Here is a 20,492-nt window from a genome sequence, read left to right on the forward strand (position 1 = left end):
CGAGGGTCAATATTTATACCCTAGACAAAACCCGAGTAATAAAAGACTACGATTTACAAAGGAACTCTTAAATAAACTTGGAAACTACGATTCCTTGCCCTAAACTCTCAGAGTCCTTTATTATTACAACTTTCATCTTTTTGATCGGCTTTGCTTGCCATCTTCTGCTTTCCCGAATGGAGTCACCACCTTCTGAAGTAACCGACTGCACAAGCATTTAGCCGACCGCTCGTTTTGTTTGCCGAATATCCTTCTTCCCGCATGCGGGTCCACCTGTCATCCTCCAGAGTCGACCAAAATCCAGTGTTAACAAAGAGAAGAAGAAGGACGCGTGTATAAAGTACAATGACCCGTATACTACATCAGCGAAGTATTATCTGAATCAAAAATACGGTACCCGCATGTGCAAAAACTACTCTATGCCCTATTGATCACTTCACGCAAGCTTCGCCACTATTTTGAAAGCCACCAGATCATAGTGGTGACAGACTTCCCGCTCGGAGACATCTTACACAATAGAGATGTGACGGGACACATATCAAAATGGGCAGTTGAACTTGGAGCTCTTAACATCGATTTCACCCCACGGAAAGCAATCAAATCTCAAGCCCTTGCCGATTTTGTGGCCGAGTGGACAGAGATTCAATAGCCTTTATCAGATACAATCCTTGACCACTGGAAGATGTACTTTGATGGGTCACTCAAACTAGGCGGAGCCAGTGTAGGCGTTCTCCTCATTTCTCGGTAGGCGTTCTCCTCATTTCTCTAGAAGGAAAACAACTCAAGTATGTCCTTCAGATATTATGGCAAGCTACAAATAACGAAGCAGAATATGAAGCCCTCATCCATGGGCTACGAGTGGCAATTACCCTCGGAATAAAGAGATTACTCATATACGACGACTAAGCAGTAGTCATCAACCAAGTCAACAAAGATTGGGATTGCACTAAAGAAAACATGGGGGCTTACTGTGCTGAAATACGGAAACTTGAAAAATATTTCCAAGGATTAGAAATTCTACACGTCCTACGCGATTCCAACATTGCAGCAAATGTCCTCGCCAAGCTCAGATCAGACAGAGCGAAGGTTCCACCCGGCGTATTCATAGAAGAGCTATCAGTTCCCTCTATCAAACAACCCGATGAAACAACCCATGAAATTCAGGCTAAAGGCGTTCAGATCTTGGTAATCAACACTTCATGGAGCCAAGTTTTCATCGACTATATCAAAGAAAATAAATTGCCAGCAGATAAAGCAAAAGCCACCCAAGTTGTTCGTAGAAGCAAAAACTACGTTCTAGTAGGAGATAGACTTTACAGAAGAGCAACATCATCAGGAGTACTCCTAAAATGTGTCTCATTTGAAGAAGGCAAAGAGATCCTAAACGAAATACACTCAGGTTGCTGTGGAAATCATGCCGCTTCAAGAACACTGGTTGGCAAAGCATTTCACACCAGATTCTACTAGCCAACCGCTTTAAAAGACGCAGAAGAACTTTTCAGAAAATGCAAAGGTTGCCAAATGTTTGCAAGATAAGCCCATGTGCCAGCTCACAATCTTATCTGCATCCCACCTGCTTGGCCTTTTTCCTACTGGGGGCTAGATCAAGTAGGACCTCTGAAGAAAGCAAAAGGCAACTTCGAGTACATCTTTGTAGCAATCGACAAGTTCACCAAGTGGATTGAATACAAACCACTCGCGAAATACAGCGCAGCCAAAGCAGTCGAGTTCATCCAAGACATTATGCATCGCTTCGGCATGCCCAATCGAATCATCATAGATCTAGGCTCCCCCTTCACAGCTACAGAATTCAAAAGCTAGGCACAAGACTATGGTTTCAGTATAGATTACGCGTCTGTTGTACATCCAGAAGCCAACAGACAAGTAGAAAGGGGTAATGGACTCATACTAGCTGGATTAAAACCACGGTTATACGAAGAACTAGTGGACTATGGGTCCAAATGGATTGAAGAATTACCTAAAGTAGTATGGGGGCTACGAACTCAAATAAGCAGAGCAACAGGCTACTCACCCTTCTTCCTAGTTTACGGGTCAGAAGCCGTACTGCCTGCCGATTTGATCTGGACATCACCAAAGATAGAACAATACGATGAAGGAGAAGCAGAACACACAAGAAGATTAGAACTCGATAGCTCAGAAGAAGTCAGAGTAAACGCTACCCTCCAATCAGCCAGATACTTACAAGGTTTAAGACGACACTACAACAAGAGTACCCATCGTCGATCATTACAAGTCGGGGACTTAGTGCTAAGAAGGATACAAAAAACTGACGGACGACATAAGCTACTCAGTCCATGGGATGGTCCGTTCATTGTCACAAAAGTCACCGGACCAGGCACATACAAGTTACTAACCAAAGATGGAAGAGAAGTCAACAATACATGGCACATTAGCCAGCTAAGAAGATTCTACGCATGAAAACAACTCAAAGGAGAATACATGTACAAAGCACAAGAGATCAACGTTCATGACCTATAAAGATGTTGTTCCTCGACAAAATGTGTATCATGGCTTATCAAATGATCATAATCAATAAAGATGGTTTTTTGACAACATATGTCTTATGATGACTAAGCCTTGAGTTGTTTCCAAAAGAGCAAAATGGCTGTAACATGCCTGAGCCTACCGGCCGAGAGCAAAATAGCTAAAAAGATGCTTGAGCCCGCCGATGAGGGTAGCTAATAAGCTAACACCCGAACAAAAGTGCAAAATGGCTGAAACATGCCTGAGCCTACTAGCCGAGAGCAAAATAGCTGAAAAGACGCTTGAGCCCGCCGATGAGGGTAGCTAATAAGCTAACACCCAAAACAAAAAGCAAAATGGCTGAAAACATGCTTGAGCATCCCGGCCGAGAGCAAAATAGCTGAAAAGATGCTTGAGCCCGTCGATGAGGGTAGCTAAAAAGCTAACACCCGAAATAAAAAGCAAAATGGCTGAAAATACGCCTGAACATCCCGGCCGAGAGCAAAATAGCTGAAAAGACGCTTGAGCACGCCAATGAGGGTAGCTAAAAGCTAACACCTAAAACTAGTCGACCGAAATTAAGCTTAAAAAGACCCTCCAGCTCTTCGTTCCGAAAAGCAAGAGGCTCGGGGCTACATCCAGATAGGAATACTTTTTCCTCAGAAAAGCACAAACGCCACTCAAGAAAGCACTCGGATGCCGAAGTTTGTCAAGGCAACATTCTATGCCGAGTCATTTTACATAGCGCAGACGAAAGGTTGTCAACACAAAGATCTACATCTAACAAGTCATAGCGCAGATAAAGCACTCGACGGATCACGAAAGAGGAAGAAAAGAAAAGTACTCGACAAATTGAGGGATTTCGTCAGGATAACGCACAGAGTGGTTTACAGGGCAGAGACAAAAATGGGACAAAGTACTCAGCAAGTCAAGTAACTCCGACCACACCCAGGCAAAGAATACATCAACGAAAATAAAGAATCTTCATTTGAAGAGGAGTGTAATATTACAAGAGGCTGGTCAATTGGATCAAGCATTGTCATCAGGAAGGGAAATATCAATATTAAGACTGTCTACAACCCTACTGGCTAAACCTTTGACCTCAGGCTCCATCCTCTCAATGGCATCAAGGTACTTTTGGCTATCAGCTTCCTCTGCTATCTTGGATAGAGGTGCCTTGGGAACAAGGACCCGAACCTAGGCCAGCACATTCTTGGTACATACTTGAGCGCACTTCTTCGCGAACTCTTGGAAACGAGTCGGAATCCGAGGAATGAACTGAGCCCAAGATTGCCCGTCATCCGCTGGAGTCCGGAGAACATCAGTTACTGAATGAAAGGATTTCCACAAAACGTTCCAATTTTCAGTAGCCATCACCAGCTTCCCAGACAAGTCTTCAATAGTTTTTTGGGCCTGCACAAGATCTTTATCAGCTCCATGCCTGATCAACTTAGCAAGTGCAAGTTCTTCTTCAGCATGAGTAATTACCTCCTCAGCCTTGTTGTGACTTGTATGAACAAGAGTCTTTATTTCATCAATGCCCTCCGAGAGCTTTTTTCCTTCAACTCAGAGAGCTGGAAAAGACACCAAACAACAAGTTAGCAGGAGGGAAAGGTTTGAATACTGAAAGAAACAAAGAGAACCCAGAATACCTTTACATTCTTTCTTCATGGCTTCCAAGCTCTTCATGGCCTCCGAGTTCTTTGAGGCCTCCCGGATAGCAGCATCTTTCTGTTTCTCCAACTCCTGGGCAACAGTGTCTCTCTGTTTCTCTACCTCTACCACCCGAGCATGGAGAGCCTTTTCCTCTTTTTGATGTGACTTACGCTCAGCCTCCAACTTGGCCCAGAGAAGGTCAAGGTCAGTCTTCAGAGAACTTACCTCGGAGGACAACTTCTTCTCGGTTTCAGACGAAAAGAAGAAGCCAGTATGGTCATGAGAGAAAGTCTAAACAATTAAAGTTAGAGAAAAATAAGGCGTAAGGACGAAGGCAAAACAAATGGCCTAAGAAAGAATCTCAGAAAAACTTACGTGAAGCTTCTCCCCGAAAGAAGTCGCAGAGGACGCCAAGCTCCCCCAGGCTGCGGTCAGCTCCGATAGCCGATGGGTGGCATTGAACTGTTGCACCACGTCATCGGTAAAAGAGAGACCGTCAGAAGCGAGAGAGGGGGAAGGAGAGGCCAGCTAGGGTGAAGAAGAAATGACCAAAGCAACCTCCCAGGAAGCCGAAGCCAATCCCTCAGAAGGACCCGACGCGACGGCCACAGTCACCTCCGGGGCAGCCAAGTCCGCAACTTTGCTAGGTAGCTCCGAAGCCCCCACAGCAACTTCACCAATAGTATGTTGCAAGTCCTGAGGCTTGAAACTCAATGGCACGGTGGAAGGCTGAGAAGAAGTCGATGAAGAAACGAGAGAAGACGAAAGACTGAAAATTGATAAAAGAAATCACCGATGAGAACCAGAAGAAGGAAGATAGAAGCAAAAGGATGAAACCAGAATCTACTCACCCAGCCACTTTCTTCTTCGCAAAGCCAAAAGAAGGCCTCGCAGGGGGGACCACGATGGCAAAAACGTCCCCGCCACCCGACGACGGGAGCGGGAGAGCAGATACTGGAACCACAAAGGAAGCCGGGGCTAGAGCCATGGAAGAACTCTGCACTGAAGGAGCGGTAGAGCTCGGTACCGAGGCTAACAAAGAACTCGACATCGGAGCTTCAGAAGAAGTTGGAGCGAGAGCCTCAGAAGAACTCGTACCCGACGTCCGGTTACTTCAAAAAGTTCAAGACTAAAAGTCAAGACAAAGAAGAGAAATTCAATGCAACAGGAATATGAAAACAATTCACCGCCGCATGATGAGTGGTACTTCGTCATCCTCCTCTCCCTCAACCAAGGAAACCAGAGCACCTGCTGAAAAAAGAATAAAAAGTACTCGGTTCAAGAGAAAAACAGGAAAACAAAGGAACAAAGAGTATTAAATGTGCTCACCTAAGAGCATGCTAGCAACAACTGGAGTACCTGAGAGAGTACTTGGTTTGCGAGGCTTCTTGGAGACAGGCAGGCCAGATGAAGACCCATCCGTTCACCCCCTCTTTGGGACACTACGAGGACCGCGAGGGACTAGACGAGGAACATATTCTTCATATACATCAACAAATCCGAAAGAAACTCCAGGAAGCGCTGTGGAGGTTGGGGACTTACTAGTTGCAGAAGTTTCAGCAAGTTTATCCCCAGTCTCCGCCACGGTAGGGAGAACATCAAGAGGGATCGGGTCAACAAAGTTCCACCCAAGCTCCTACGAAAAAGGATAAAATAGCAAGACAAGGAAAAGCTAAGCAAAAATGGATGTAGCAAGAGTACATAAAGTACCCAAACAAAGAGATAAACAACTCACAGCTGGGGGCGGGTTGTTGGCAGAGAACTCAGGGACAGCAGGAGGAACAACGCTCACTCCTTTCAGCATCTTCTAGAGACGCTCGAGTACCTCCTCATCGGTCAGCTCAAGAGCTGAGACCATGCGTGAAGGATCCTCGGCCCCAGAATACTCGAAGCTAAGGTGCTCCCGCTCTTTCAAAGGCTAAACTCGGCGACGAAGAAAACTCAAGACAATACCAAAACCGGTTAAACCCTACTGTTTTAGCATGCTAATCCTATCAAGGAGTGGCTAGATCACTTAAATCTCAGCGGGTGACTCAAGTTTCTTGTCCCATCGGTCATTCAGCACAGGACCAGATCTAGAGTGGACGACAAGGGAAGGGATCAAATTGGCAGCATAAAACCAGTCGGCATGCCAATCTTTTGCAGAATCGACCAGGTCATAGTCAAAGAACTTGATCTTAAGACCCTGGCAAAACTGAATCCCGCAACCACCAAGAACACTGGTTTCTTCACGGCGGGGTTGAGGTTTCAGACAAAAGAAGTAGCGAAAAAGAGATAGAGAAGGAGGGATTCCGAGGAAAGCTTCATAGAGATGAACGAAAACGGAAAGATGGAGAACGACATTAGGGATTAGATGGTTCAGACTAACCCTGAAATAACCAAGAAACTGATGAAGGAAGGCGGAAGCAGGAAGGCAAAGTCCGGCGCGGACAAAGGAAACGAAGAGGACAATCTCACCAGGACCCAGAGCAGGAACCCGATGCTCGCCCGGAACTCTCCATTCAGCAATGACTTTGCTTTGGATCAAGCCATTGCTGACAAGCTCGCGCAGCTGATCTTCGCTTGTTGTTGGAGCCAGCCAAACCTTCTGAGCAGCCCTCATGGCCACGAACTCTTGGTTCTCAATCAAAGAAAGGGATGACTCCTCGTCCATGAAGGTCGCCTGGGACTTGCTCGTGGTTTTCTTCTTACCCATGAACTAGCGGAAGCAAAAAGGTACTGGGAAAGATGAAGCTAGGATGATGGTGCTCGGGTGACGGCGACAATGGCGACGGCGGATGATTAGGAGCTAGGGTTTGAAGGCAAAAGAAAGGCAGTAAAGAAAAAGAGGACGAAGGGTCTATAAATAAATTTTACAGCGTTAGAAATGGCCCACCAGGCCCATTAAAACACCGTGTGAGAACGCAACGGTCCATTTACCGACGTAGCTAAATCGACGGAGGGCACAAATCCACAACGGTACAATCCAACGGGTAGATTTTAGACTTATCCATCCAGCACTACTGTGGAGCCATTAGATAACTGCAAGAACAACCCATCCTCAAAGAAGAAAGGAAGGGTAACTTCTGAAGGAACAAAAGAACCCGGTTCTTGATAAAAAGAACTCGGAAATTCCATAAGCAATACAGCAGGAAAAATCATGGCAACTAAGAAGGCAAGAATCTTTTTTTATTACAAATGAAATCAAGAAGTACAAGATTACACATCTTACAAGACCCGACGAACTCGGTACTACAACAAGCAAGGTAGCAAAGAGGAACCCAGACACGGCTAGGCTCTGGAATGACTACGTGTTCCAATTTGCTGCCAGGTAGAACAAACCGCCCTCGGCTACACTATTTTCTTCAAAGGACGAACACAGTGCATCCAAGATGGAAATCAGTAGCACAGCAGGAAAGCATGGACCAAAGGAGGCTGGCAAGCATCTGTCTACCCAAGCCCAACGTGATGCAGGATCAGGTGTTGATCTGCACCGGACAGCCGCAGGGCAGACAAAGAGCGCCAGCCAAGAACTGCTGGATGAAGGAACGAAGCCCACATCACAAGACTTCCTCCAACTACCACCACCAACTTCCTGGTGCAACGCCACTGCGGGATTAGTCTACCTCTAACCCCTATCACAATACTTCCTCCAGCTATGACAAGACACACAGAAACTACAAAATATGCCCGGGGGCTGCTCTACTTCACAAACTACCATGTTTATGACCACGAATGTTTCAACAGAATGTTCAATGGATGAAAACAAGCACTCCGGGAGAGTATTTATAGATCAAAAGAGCGGTGCACATGGACTAGGAGTACCAACGAAATAAGCCTAACAAAGGACACAGTGAAAAGACAGGACTCAATAATAGAAGACTCAGGCGAGAGGGAACAATACTCGAAGACGAGCATATTCGGAAGAATATACCAACACAGTACAACCCGTGAACAAAAGGCATTTACACTCAACCACCACCATACAACTACATCTGACAACAGCAGACTATCAAAGAATACGCCAAGACCTCGCGTCCGAGTTCTTCCTGAACAAAACAACACGGATATACGCTCGGAGGCTGCATACAACTACTCGGATGATGGTTTAATCCAAGACTAAAGGGCTGCTTCGGAAAGATGCCGCGAAACTACTCGGATGATGACATAATCCAAGTCTCGGGGACTACTTCAGAACACAAATTTTCAAACAACATAAAAATTCAAGTCCCTCTAACTTTTTGTTCCAAATAGCAAGAGGCTCGGGGGCTACACTCAGTGAGTGCCCTTTTTCTTCGAAAAAGCGCACGTCACCAAAAGACTTCCTCAACGCAGACCACTTCAGGACACTACGACAAAAAGAACCCGGAACGAGCCATATTCGAGTTCTTTTTTATAAAACTTCAACGAACAATCAGAGTAAATTCAAGACAAGATCCTCCAGCTCCTTGTTCCAAATAGCAAGAGGCTCGGGGACTACAACCAGATGGATGTACTTTTTCTTTAAAAAAGCACTCACCACTCGAAGATCCCTAGAAGCGCTACAAGGTTTCACTCCAGAAAGCACTCGGATGACGTTTGTTCCTACTCAATAAGACCTGAAGGAGCAAAACGAGACTTTCAGAGCTCAACCATGAAGTGCTCGGGGGCTTATCAATGCGGGACCCACCAGGATACCCCGCAAGGGAGAGAGAAGATCTAGTCTAACTAGGATTCTTCCCATGCGATCTTAGTAGTAGTAGTATTCAGTAATCCTACTAGGAACTCTCATTGTAAACCGACTAGGACTCTGGCCTCTTGACTATATAAAGGAGGGCAGGGCTCCTGGGGAACAGAACAACAATTGTACGACACAACACTTCATAATCAATCCAACGCAAAGGCTAATGCCGACTAGACGTAGGGTTATTACTCGATCCACGATCGAGGGCCTGAACCAGGATAAATCGACTGTCTCTTGCGTTCACCGTCGAATTCAGCATACGCCGAAGCCCGAACATACTGCCCGGGGACCCCGTGGCAGGCTATCGGTGGTAAAACATCGACACTGCTCTGTGTTTGCTCTGCATCATGCATGCATAAGCAAAAAGTGAGGTGGGGTTCCTCAAGTTACAAGCATTGACAATGGAACAATTAGAAAAGCAGGGTTTCAAAATTCAATAGATACCTGTCAAAGTATTTTGCATACATCATCACTGACCCAATGTATTTTCATCCTTAAAGGAGCAAGTCATCTGAAATCAAATACTTACATCCACTTTGTTCCAGAATTACGTACTCATCATGCAACATCTCTTGCTTTTCTATCTTGAGTGCATCCAACAAGTTCCATTTCCTTGTATACTTCAGATACCTATTCAAGCTAAGAACTTAATTATTTCAAACTTTTTGAATCAATAAAGTAAATACAATAAGCAGGACCTTACCAGAGATTTTGAGGCCCTGGAGCAAATCGAGAAAAGGGTGAATATTACATACCTATATGTGCAATCGGCATCTCTAGCTGTACACCACTCGGCTGCCTCACTTATCGCAGCCTGCAGCCTGCACCTGCACACAATGGCACAAAGACGATTAAATAATCAATCCATAACAATTGATTAGCAACAGATGAGTAACAGATGCAAGATGGTGCAGTGGAGGAGTAGCCGCTGTTCAGCCGGAGCCACCTGCGCCGGAGGACACCCGAGACGCCGCTGCGGCGCCCAGTTGGAAGACACAGCCCCCGCCGAGCGCTCGTCCTCGAGCGACCACGACGGCGCGGACTCGGACGAGTCGACCTCGCTGCCGTCCACCCAGCCGCCCGCCGCCGGTCTGCGGCCCACCGGCCGCCGTGGCGCCGCTGCCGCCTGACAGCGCCTGGCCCCGGCGCAGACGCGCAGTGCCCCCCACGGCCTCTCCCCTGGCTCCGGGCTCCCTGTGCCGAGTAGGGGGAGGCTTGCGGCTTCCTCCTCCCCTCCGCGAAGGGCGTGGGCGCGTACGGGCACCACGGCTTCCTCCTCTCCACGGAGGGTGTGGGCATGGGCGCGGGCGATTGGAATGTTTCAACGTCGACGGCGCGGCGGCGGCCCGGAAGGTTTTGAACACATATTTTTTTTATTCGGTTATGATTGGCTTCGAGCCTTAAATCGCAGTCGCGGCGGGTCGCGGCGTGCGAGGAGGGCGCGAGGGTGAGAAGCCTGGCATTCCACATCTAATCGTGGTCATCGGATTTTGTTTAGGTATCTTATTAGCCCTTGATTTTAATGTAGATGAATTAATTTGTGTATTTTCTTGGGTGTACAATGGTTGGAGACTCTCAGCGGAGGACTTTTTCCTGAGGGACCTAGTACAATTTTGATTGGTTTATTATAGTAGAGATACTTATTTTCTAGCCAAAATAAAATGATAATTATGCAAAAGATGTTCATTATTTAATTTTGCAACTATAATAACCGAATTAAATTCAGATAATCAAAATTCGAGTAGTAAATCCATCAGACAGCTACAGCGTATTGATCCATCGGATTCGCAGGGTCGCGTCATCCACGCGAGGACGGCTTCAACGTATTGTCCTACTATGGGCTTTGCTTCTTGGGCCCAAGTGCTGAAATGGTTTGAGTGCTATGCTAGTGCTTCACAGGCAGCAAGCACATTTAGTCCCACCTCGTTGGGTCATGCAGGTGAAGCTGTGAGCACTCTATAAAACCAAAGCGAAGGAAGAGCATGCACCAGCTAATGCCTGCAGTTTCTCGGGCATGGGTTTGGGTGTCTGTTTATATCCGTCTGTTGGTATATGTCTTTTAACGGGCATAATTTTTCTTGGCGGACACAGGTGGGTCTGTTCTATCTAGCGGGTACGTACCTGTTATCACAGCGAGGTACGTACCCAGTGTATTTGTCGTTTTTTATATTTTTTGTATTATTGAATTTTTAGATTTTTTGAAATGCTAATAATAAATAAATGTAGAAAATAAATTCAAAAAATTAAAAAGGTACCAGGGTACCTTTGTGGGATCCTAAATAAATGCAGAAAATAAATATGAAAATTTAGAAAGAGCAAGGATTATGTGAGAAGATGCTACAAGTGCAAGAGTAAAGATTATGTTGTAGTGGATTGTGTCCCTATAATGATGACAATGATGAGAATGAGAAGAAGATAAAAAGGAGAGGACAGAAAAGAGAAGAAGATGATCATCCAAAAAAAGAAGAAAAGTAGTGGCTAGGTGGTGACATGGGACACTGATAGCTCATCGGATGATGATTCTAGTGATGATGGCAAGAAGTCTATCAAGAAGGCACTAGCAAGCATCGCCATCAATGAGCCATCCATCTTCGATACTCCATCAACATGCCTCATAACAAAGCCTATCAAGGTAAAATATGATGTGAGTGATAATGATGCTTGTGAAAGTGATGATTGTAGGAGTGATAATGATGATGAGGAGTACATCAAGGAGGAGCTCTTGGGCATGTGTGAGTAAGTACACACTTGCTTTGAGACGCAGAGAAAGGAGTGCAAAGAATTACGCAAGAAGATCAAATCTCTTGAGCAATCATTTGATGAGCTCAATGCTTCTCATAAGAGTCTAAGGGAAGACCATGAGAAGCTTGGCAAAACTCACTCTAAGCTTGAAAAAACTCACTCCTCCCTCCTCGAGCAAGTCAAGAAGGAGAAAGCCAAGAAGGAGCAAGTGATTGTGTTATATGATGTGGGACTAACATGTGATATTATTGATGAATATTTTTATAAGCCCATTATTGTTGTTTCAACTAACCCTTCTTATAGCACTACCACTCATTGTGGGGGGTACAACCCCGGATACCTATGGCAGACCACATGGGCTGTGCCTCCAGGGGCGGCCCAGCCCATAAGACGAAGCCTTGCGGGACACGACTTTGCTCGGTGCCTCTCGTAAGACACCAGGAAGATATCCTAAAGGTACTACGAGATCTATTAGGATACGTATGATCCCAAGATTCCTGTAACCTGTTATTACTTTTCGGTTATCTCTCAGATCTAACCGACTTGTAACCCTGCCCTCGGACTATATAAGGCGGGCAGGGACCCCTCCAAACTCACGCAATATCATACGATAGCTAATACAAATCAATAGACCACATGAGTAGGGTATTACGTCATACTGACGACCTAAACCTGTCTAACTCGTGTGTCTCTATTGCCTTCTTGTTCTTGATCACACGCTTCTCTGCCGATCAATCTACCTTCGTGGGATACCCCTTGGAGGACTGTCGATGATATTCGGTCGACAGTTGGTGCGCCAGGTAGTGGTGTGCGTGCTGTTTCCTTATCAAACAAGATGACTTTTTCTATAGGCTCTTCGTCCCCCCCGCAGCCTGGCCAGATCTTCACGGTCGGATCCATCTCGTGGGTGATCAACGCTGATAGAGTCGGAGAGCTCATCGAGCCAGTGTAGATCAACGCTGCGCCGATCACCCCAACACCTACGACTGCAGATCTGATCTTGGAACTGCCTCTAAGGTCCCCTTCATCGATGACACGCCGCCCGCTTCCTCGCTACCAGAGGAGGCAGATCAACAACGACAATCTAATCGCATCCATCGATCGGGTTGGTCTGAAGCTCGTCGATTGCCTTTCCATCGCTGAATCAGCTCTAGACACTCTGGTTCAGCGCCGACCACCCTTCGATCTAGATCTATAAGAGGCTGCTCGGGAGACTTCGAGGGTCACAGCCCTACCCTTCGGGTTCGCCAACATCGCCGCCGCTTACCAAGATGCCCTAAGGGGAAAATTCACTGACCAGGTTAGAGATGTCCATCCTCTCGCTGACCAGATCGCCGACCAGCCTCCGCCGGCAGTCAACATGCTACATGTCGTCCGCCGCCCCAGAGCGTCCCTCCAGACCATCCTAGAGGAGAATCTGGACTCTGAGTCCTAGGGCTCTACGGAGACCATCGCCGAAACAACCACCGAACTACTTCTTCCCCCTCCATTCTGTGGTGGCGCAATCTTCGACGTCAGCATCGATAGCCCCCCCTCGGAACGGCGAAACCAAGGAGGAACGCACCGCCCGCAAGAACTAAAACATCAACCGTGCGTAGCACCGAGCAAACGATATTGCTCTTGCGATGGCTGAGCAGCAACTTGACTGGCAAGGAAGGCCACTCCAACGCAACCTCAACGATGAGTTTGTCCGCATTGATGACCACGACATCTACAAGACCCCAAGTGCCAATCTTGCAGTGGCTGCAAACGAGCTCGCTCGGCTCTCGCAAACACCCGAGGTCGCCAAGGTCATTGCCATGCTTAAAGTGGCACACTGTCAGGTCAATGAGATCCGCTAGGATCAGAGACCTTCATACTCTACAACCTCGATTCGCTGATCAGTCGCGACAAGAACCGATCATCACAAAAGTCGCTTCACTGACCAGCATCGCGACGACAGGCAACCCCTCCAGGGCGAAGCTAGGGGCAATTGCATCGAACATCACTGTCAACACGACTAGGAGGTCGACCAGGACGTCCGAGTGCACCTCAACAATCTTTGAGATGCACGACGATGTATCGTCGAATGCCGCTTCGGTCGCCATGAAGAAGTACGCCACCGCCAGGAGTATGAGCAAGAGTACGGTAACCCGGACTCAGCTCTCGAGCTGCTCAATGCCGACAACGCTACAAACGATAGCACCACCAACCCTAAGCCCCCCAACATTCACGAGGGTGCTCCGAACACTTCAGTGGCTTCGTGGTTTTAAAATCACGAGGGTCGAGCCCTACGAAGGAAGGATGAACCTAACATAGTGGTTATAGGCTTACGCCACTGCTGTCCATGCCACCGAAGGAGACACCAGTGTCATGGTGAACTATCTTCCTATCAAGCTCACGCCAACCACCATGAACTGGTTCATGAGCCTTGCCTTGGACTCCATCGGATCCTGGGAAGAGCTGAAAAAAGTCTTCACCAACAATTATATGGCTACGTGTACTCGGCCGAGCACCAAGCATGATCTCATCCGCATCAATCAGAAGCCATCCAAGCTCCTCCATAGCTACATCAGATGCTTTTCTAAGATGAGGAATTCTATTCCCAACATCATGGAAGCGGAGGTCATCACTACCTTCATCAGAGGACTCCATCACCGTGTGTCAGGGACCTAATACCGGGGTACCCAATGAGGTGGAACTACTAACCATCGAACGTTGATGCTTCCGATCAGACAAGAATGCTACTATGCTTCTTGCCCAAACAATAGAAGATTGGTTTTGCCTCGCCCGACCCCCAAGGGCTAGACTCCGCCTCACCCAATGGCTAAGGGCTGGCTCTGCCTCGCCCGCCGTTTGAGGGCGGGCTCCACCTCACCCAACGTTTGAGGACAGGCTCTGCCTCGCCCGACCCCTGAGGGCTAGACTCTGCCTCGCCCGATGGCTAAGGGCTGGCTTCGCCTCGCTCGATATCCGAGGGTGGGCTCCGCCTCGCCCAACGGCTGAGGGCAGGCTCTACCTCGCCCAACGACTGAGGACTGGCTCTGCCTCGCTCGACATCCGAGGGCTGGTTCTGCCCCGCCCGACGTCTGAGGGTGGGCTCTGCCTCGCCCGATGACTGAGGGCTGGCTCTGCCTCGCCCGATGATTGCACCCTGCTCCTTCATGATGACAAGCATAGGGTACGACAGGACATTCGAGTCAACCATGGTACCGTGGACCATGCCCTACACGCCTGTAGGAAGGTACCATTAGGATACAATGGGATGGGCGCTTTAAGCCCTTTCCGACCTAACAGTGCTCAAATAGTATTGTAGGCGCCAACTTTTATCCCACAGTGTCGTAGGCGCCACCATCAGCCCTCGGGCATGGATACTAACACAGGCATACGACAACCACTAAAATCCAAGGAAGAACTCACATCATCTATAGTGACAGGCATATAGTCATTTCCCCATCTACTCCCCACAGAGTCATGGCTCGACGCCCTGACACACCGCACTGCACCGTCCACCGGGGGAGGATGGGACACGACCACTCGCTGAAACAGAGTCAGAGCCTGGCCCTATTAGGATTGGCGGAACATGCTATCCTTGGCATGGTCTGCCATGTCAGCAGGGCAGGCTCAAGGGAAAAGGAAGACCTAGCGCCCTTGAAGGACTTTCTCTGCCTTTGGTTTTTTCCTCTTTCTCTCATCTATAACCCCTACTCCCCCTTGGTCTATAAAAGGGAGGGCAGGACACCCCACGAGGGGGATCAGTTCGACACACACAACACATCACACATATAGCCAAGCAGCGACCAAGCTCTTGGCACACTTTCGACCATTCCATCAGAGACTTGGGACCTTTCCCTCTCTCGACCGTTTGTACCCCCTACTACGAACCTTTTTTGGTACTAATAACACGAGTAGCAGCAGACTAGATGTAGGGATATTTAGCCCAAACCAGTATAAACCTTGTGCCCTTTAGAGCACCATCCAGGCCAAACACGCAACAATTATAAATTTACTAGCCGGTGTTTGTTCAAAACACCGACAGTTGGCGCGCCAGGTGCCTTTGTGTGTTCCAAATTAGACCTTGGATGGCTAACCACGCAATCAGCTGGGTCCCGAGTGCACATGTCCATTTTGGTGACCTAGACTTCATCATCATAGTGGGAGGAGAGTTGGCGCTGGCCCATCTCGCCAACTAGTCTCTCCCCTCCGTCGGCTCTAGCTACCTGGCTTGAGTGCCAGCCTGACATCTCCCTCAAACCCTAGCCATCCAAGGAGGACCCTCGCCGCCTCACCCTCTCTCTAGAACACTCTACATGGAGCACCCCAATGGCGTTTCCATTTGGTCTCCGCAACGCCACAGCGATCGCTAGCCACCTGGCGGCACAGCGCGTGATCTCGTCTCCCGCGAACAACGAGTTCGTGGGGATGATCGAAAGCATCACAGAATCCCTCCACGGCCTCCTCACAGAAGGCCCAGGGGCAGACTCTAGCTCTGACTCTGGCAGGGGGAGCCATCATCCCTCCTAAGAATGTTTCATGGCAGAAACCTCTGAGGGACACGTCGAAAGCATCTCCACGGAGGAGACTACCCCGGCAGGCAACCCCGGCGGCACAACTGAAAGGGGGACAATGGCCCCACCTCATGTAGGGGTGGAGCAGCTAAGAGCCCAAAAGCGGGAAATAGACAAAGCAGGGCAACAGCTTGTTCAGGAGTACATGAAGGTCGATGAGGAGATCAAACGCCGCGGAGATGGTGGGCACGCACGCACCGTGGCTCGTGATGTGAACCGATGGATCATCGCCGACAGTGAAACCCTTCCTCACTTCGCTTGGGCAAGCTAGAACATCGCCACCGCAACGGCCTTGCTTCATGGCCTTCCAGAGGTCGCAACGCCTGAGGATCGATGGGCCCACCACAAAATATGCACGCTGCTCGAGCATGCGGTGGCACAGCAGGTGGAAAGCTCATTGTCTCAGCGACACAAGCTCGACACTAGCCAGCATACGCCCTCAGTGCATCCCACCAGAGACACATCAGTCCACCAAGCACAATAAGGCGGTAGGCAACATGCTGTGGCCCAGATACATCAGTGTCTTGTCCGCAACCACGATGCACACAGCACCATCGATGCCCGTAGGCGCACCTACAGCGACCCAAGGGAAGGAGCCCACTGTGGCTATCATCCTTGTCACAGCAGACGCTATGACAGCGGTGAGGACCGGAGCCTAAGCCCTAGCCTGCCCTGCCCTTAGGCCTTCGGCCGACACATCCTCAACGCTGCATTCCTGCCAAGGTATCGACCACCTACCAATATCCCTAAGTACTCTAGGGAGACAAACCTCGGGCTTTGGCTTGAAGACTATTGGCTTGCCTATCAAGCCGGTGGTGCGGATAATGACAACTTCATTATCCGCAACCTCCCACTATTCTTGGCTGATTTGGCACAAGCATGGTTAGAGCACCTACCGTCCGACATGATCCAGAGTTGGGCGGATTTGAAGGAGATCTTTGTGGGAAACTTCTAGGGCACATACAAGCGCCCTAGGAACCCATGGGACCTTAAGAACTACCGTCAGAAGGCCGGTGAGACCCTCCATGGGTATATCTGGTGCTTCTCCCGATAGTGCAATGAGCTCCCTAACGTCACCGGCACCGACGTGATAGAAGCCTTCCTATCCGGGACAACCTACAAGTCCTTGGTCCATGAACTAGGATGCAAGGGCCCGTGAACCACCAAGGAACTCTTGGACATCACCACTAGCCACGCCTCAGGAGAAGAGGCGGTCGGAGCGATCTTCGATTGTCTCGATGGCAAGACAAGGCGGGATGAGGTTGCCGGTGAAGGCGCCTCTAATCATTCCACAAAAAGGAAGAGCAAGAAGCAACGATGTGAGGACTCGCTTGTGGCCGCTGCTGACCATAAGGGTGGTCAGAAGCCCGCGGAGGGCGCTCCAAACCACTTCGAAAAATTACTCGAGGGGCCATGCCCGAACCATGCCTTTCTTGTAAAGAATCTACTCAAGAACTACGGCCTCATGTGGAAGTTCTTGTCCGGAAGCTCCAACAAGGGAGAGCAGGGGAAGGAACCTGCCCCCACTATAGGCGATGCCGAGGAGAAGGACGACGGCTTTCCAATGCCAGACGACTGCCTTATGATCTTAAGAGGATCGGTGACCTACGACTCCAAACGCCGCCAGAAGGTTGCACGCCGCGAGGTCTACACGGCCCAACTAGCCACACCTCCCTTCCTCCGGTGGTCGAAGTCTGCCGTAACCTTCAACCGGACCGACCATCCGGATACCATCCCACACCCGGGGAGGTATCCGCTGGTGATCAACCCGATCATCGGCCCAAAGTGACTCACCAAAGTATTGATGGATGAAGGCAGCGACCTTAACATCATGTACGCCAAGACGCTCGATGAGATGGGCATCGACTGGATGAACCTCCGCCCAACCCAAGCGCCTTTTCACGGCATCGTGCCTGGGAAACAGGCCATGCTGCTAGGACAGATCGATCTGCCCATCATCTTTGAGGATCAGTTCAATTATAGGACCGAGACCCTCACCTTCGAGGTGGTTGGGTTCCCCAAAACCTTCCACGCGATCCTAGGACAACCATGCTACGAGAAGTTCATGGCCATCCCCAACTACACATACCTCAAGCTTAAGATGCCAGGCCCCACGGGGTCATCACCATCGACACCTCCTTCCAGCGGGCCTATGAGTGTGAGGTCGAGTGCTGCGACCATGCCACAGCAATCGTCGCCTCCAGGGAACTCGCCGCCCTCAAGGAGGAGGTCGCCAAAGAAGCGCCCAACGCAAGAAATCGACCAGGTCATTCAAATCGGTAGAGGGCTCCAAGGGGGTCCTCATATATCCCAGCAGCTCTGAGGGTAAAATGGTACGCATTGGTACCACACTTTCCTCTGAATAGGAAAGCGCGCTCGTCGACTTCCTCTATGGCAACAAAGACATCTTTGTGTGGAAACCCTCGGATATGCTAGGCATTCTGAGGGAGGTCACCGAGCATACCTTGAAGATCCATCCAGGCTCCAAACCAGTGAAGCAACGCCTATGTCGCTTCAACTTGGAGGAGCATAGGGCCATCAGTGAGGAGATACCAAAACTATCAACGACTGGATTCATCAAGGAAGTACATCACCCAGAGTGGTTAGCTAATCCCGTTCTTGTGCGAAAGAAGAGCGGGAAATGGAGGATGTGCGTAGACTATATGGGTCTCAACAAAGCATATCCAAAGGATCCGTTCCCTTTACCGCACATAGACCAAATAGTCGACTCTACCTCGGGGTGCAAAACCCTCTACTTCCTTGATGCGTACTCCGGCTACCATCAAATCATGATGAAAGAATCCGACCAGCTCGTGACATCTTTCATCACCCCCTTCGAATTATTCTGCTATGTCTTAATGCTGTTCAGTCTGAAGAACGCTGGGGCCACATACCAGCACTGTATGCTCAAATGCTTTGAGGACCTCATCGGGCGGACTGTTGAGGCCTACGTTGATGACATAATGGTTAAATCCAAGCGGGCTGACCACCTCATTGCCGATCTTGAGCAAACCTTTGCGAAACTCCGGGCGAATGGCATTAAACTCAATCCTAAGAAATGCGTTTTTGGGGTCCCAAGGGGTATGCTGCTCGGCTTTATCATCTCCGAGCGTGGCATCGAAGCCAACCAAGAGAAAATCTCAGCCATCGCAAGGATGGGCCTAATTCAGAACATAATGGGGGTTCAGCAAGTCATAGGGTGCCTCACCGCCCTTAGCCGATTCATCTCGTGCCTCGGCGAATGAGGCCTCCCACTTTATCGTCTCCTAAAGAAAGCCGACCGCTTTGAGTAGACATCCAAGGCCTAAGAGGCGCTTGACATGGTAAAACTACTTTTGACAAGGCCCTCGATCCTAGTTCCTCTAAGCGACAGAGAATCCCTCCTGCTATACATAGCGGCCACCACGCAAGTGGTCAGCGCTGCCCTAGTAGTAGAGCGGGTGGAAGAGGGGCACACCCTTAGGGTGCAGTGCCCTATGTACTTCATCAGCAAGGTACTATCTGACTCCAAAACCCGCTACTCCCAAATCCAGAAGCTCCTCTACACCGTCCTCATCACCAAGAGGAAGCTACGCCACTACTTCGAGTCACATCCCATGATGGTTGTGACATCGTTCCCCCTCAGCGAGGTCGTCTAGAGCCAAGACACCATGGGAAGAACTACAAAGTGGGCACTTGAGCTAATGGATCAAGGCGTCACATATGCCTCCCGAACGATGATCAAATCCTAGGTATTGGCTAACTTCATCGCCAAATGGACCGAGGTCCAGACACCACCGGCGGTCGTCGATCAAGAGTACTGGACGATGGACTTCGATAGATCATTGATGAAAAAGGGTGTCAACGTGGGGCTAGTCTTCATATCACCCCTTGGGGTCTGCATGAGGTACATGGTTTGGCTCCATTTCCCCTCATCAAATAATGTGGCTGAATATGAAGCACTCATCAATGGCCTACACATCGCCATTGAGCTAGGCATCCGATGCCTTGACATCTGAGGTGACTCCTAGCTAGTCATTGACCAAGTCATGAAGGAGTCAAGCTACCATGATGCCAAGTTAGCTGTGTACTTCCAAGAGGTCCAACGGCTGGAGGACAAGTTCGACGGCCTTGAACTCAATCACATCCCAAGGCACCTCAATGAGGTGGCCGATGCACTTGCAAAGGCGACATCTAGTCGAGAACCAGTGCCAACGGGTGTCTTCGCCAGTGACCAACACAAACCCTCAGTGTGCTATGAAGGGTCAGAGTGGGCCAATGATGGCCCATCTGATCCAGCCCCAGGGGCTGACCAACCGATGGCTTCGCCTTGCCCTAATGTCATGGAGCTTGAAGAAGATCCAGCAACAGAGCCTGACCCT

This window comes from Miscanthus floridulus, chromosome 6, assembly GCF_019320115.1.
Source record: "Miscanthus floridulus cultivar M001 chromosome 6, ASM1932011v1, whole genome shotgun sequence".
Classification (NCBI taxonomy): domain Eukaryota; kingdom Viridiplantae; phylum Streptophyta; class Magnoliopsida; order Poales; family Poaceae; genus Miscanthus; species Miscanthus floridulus.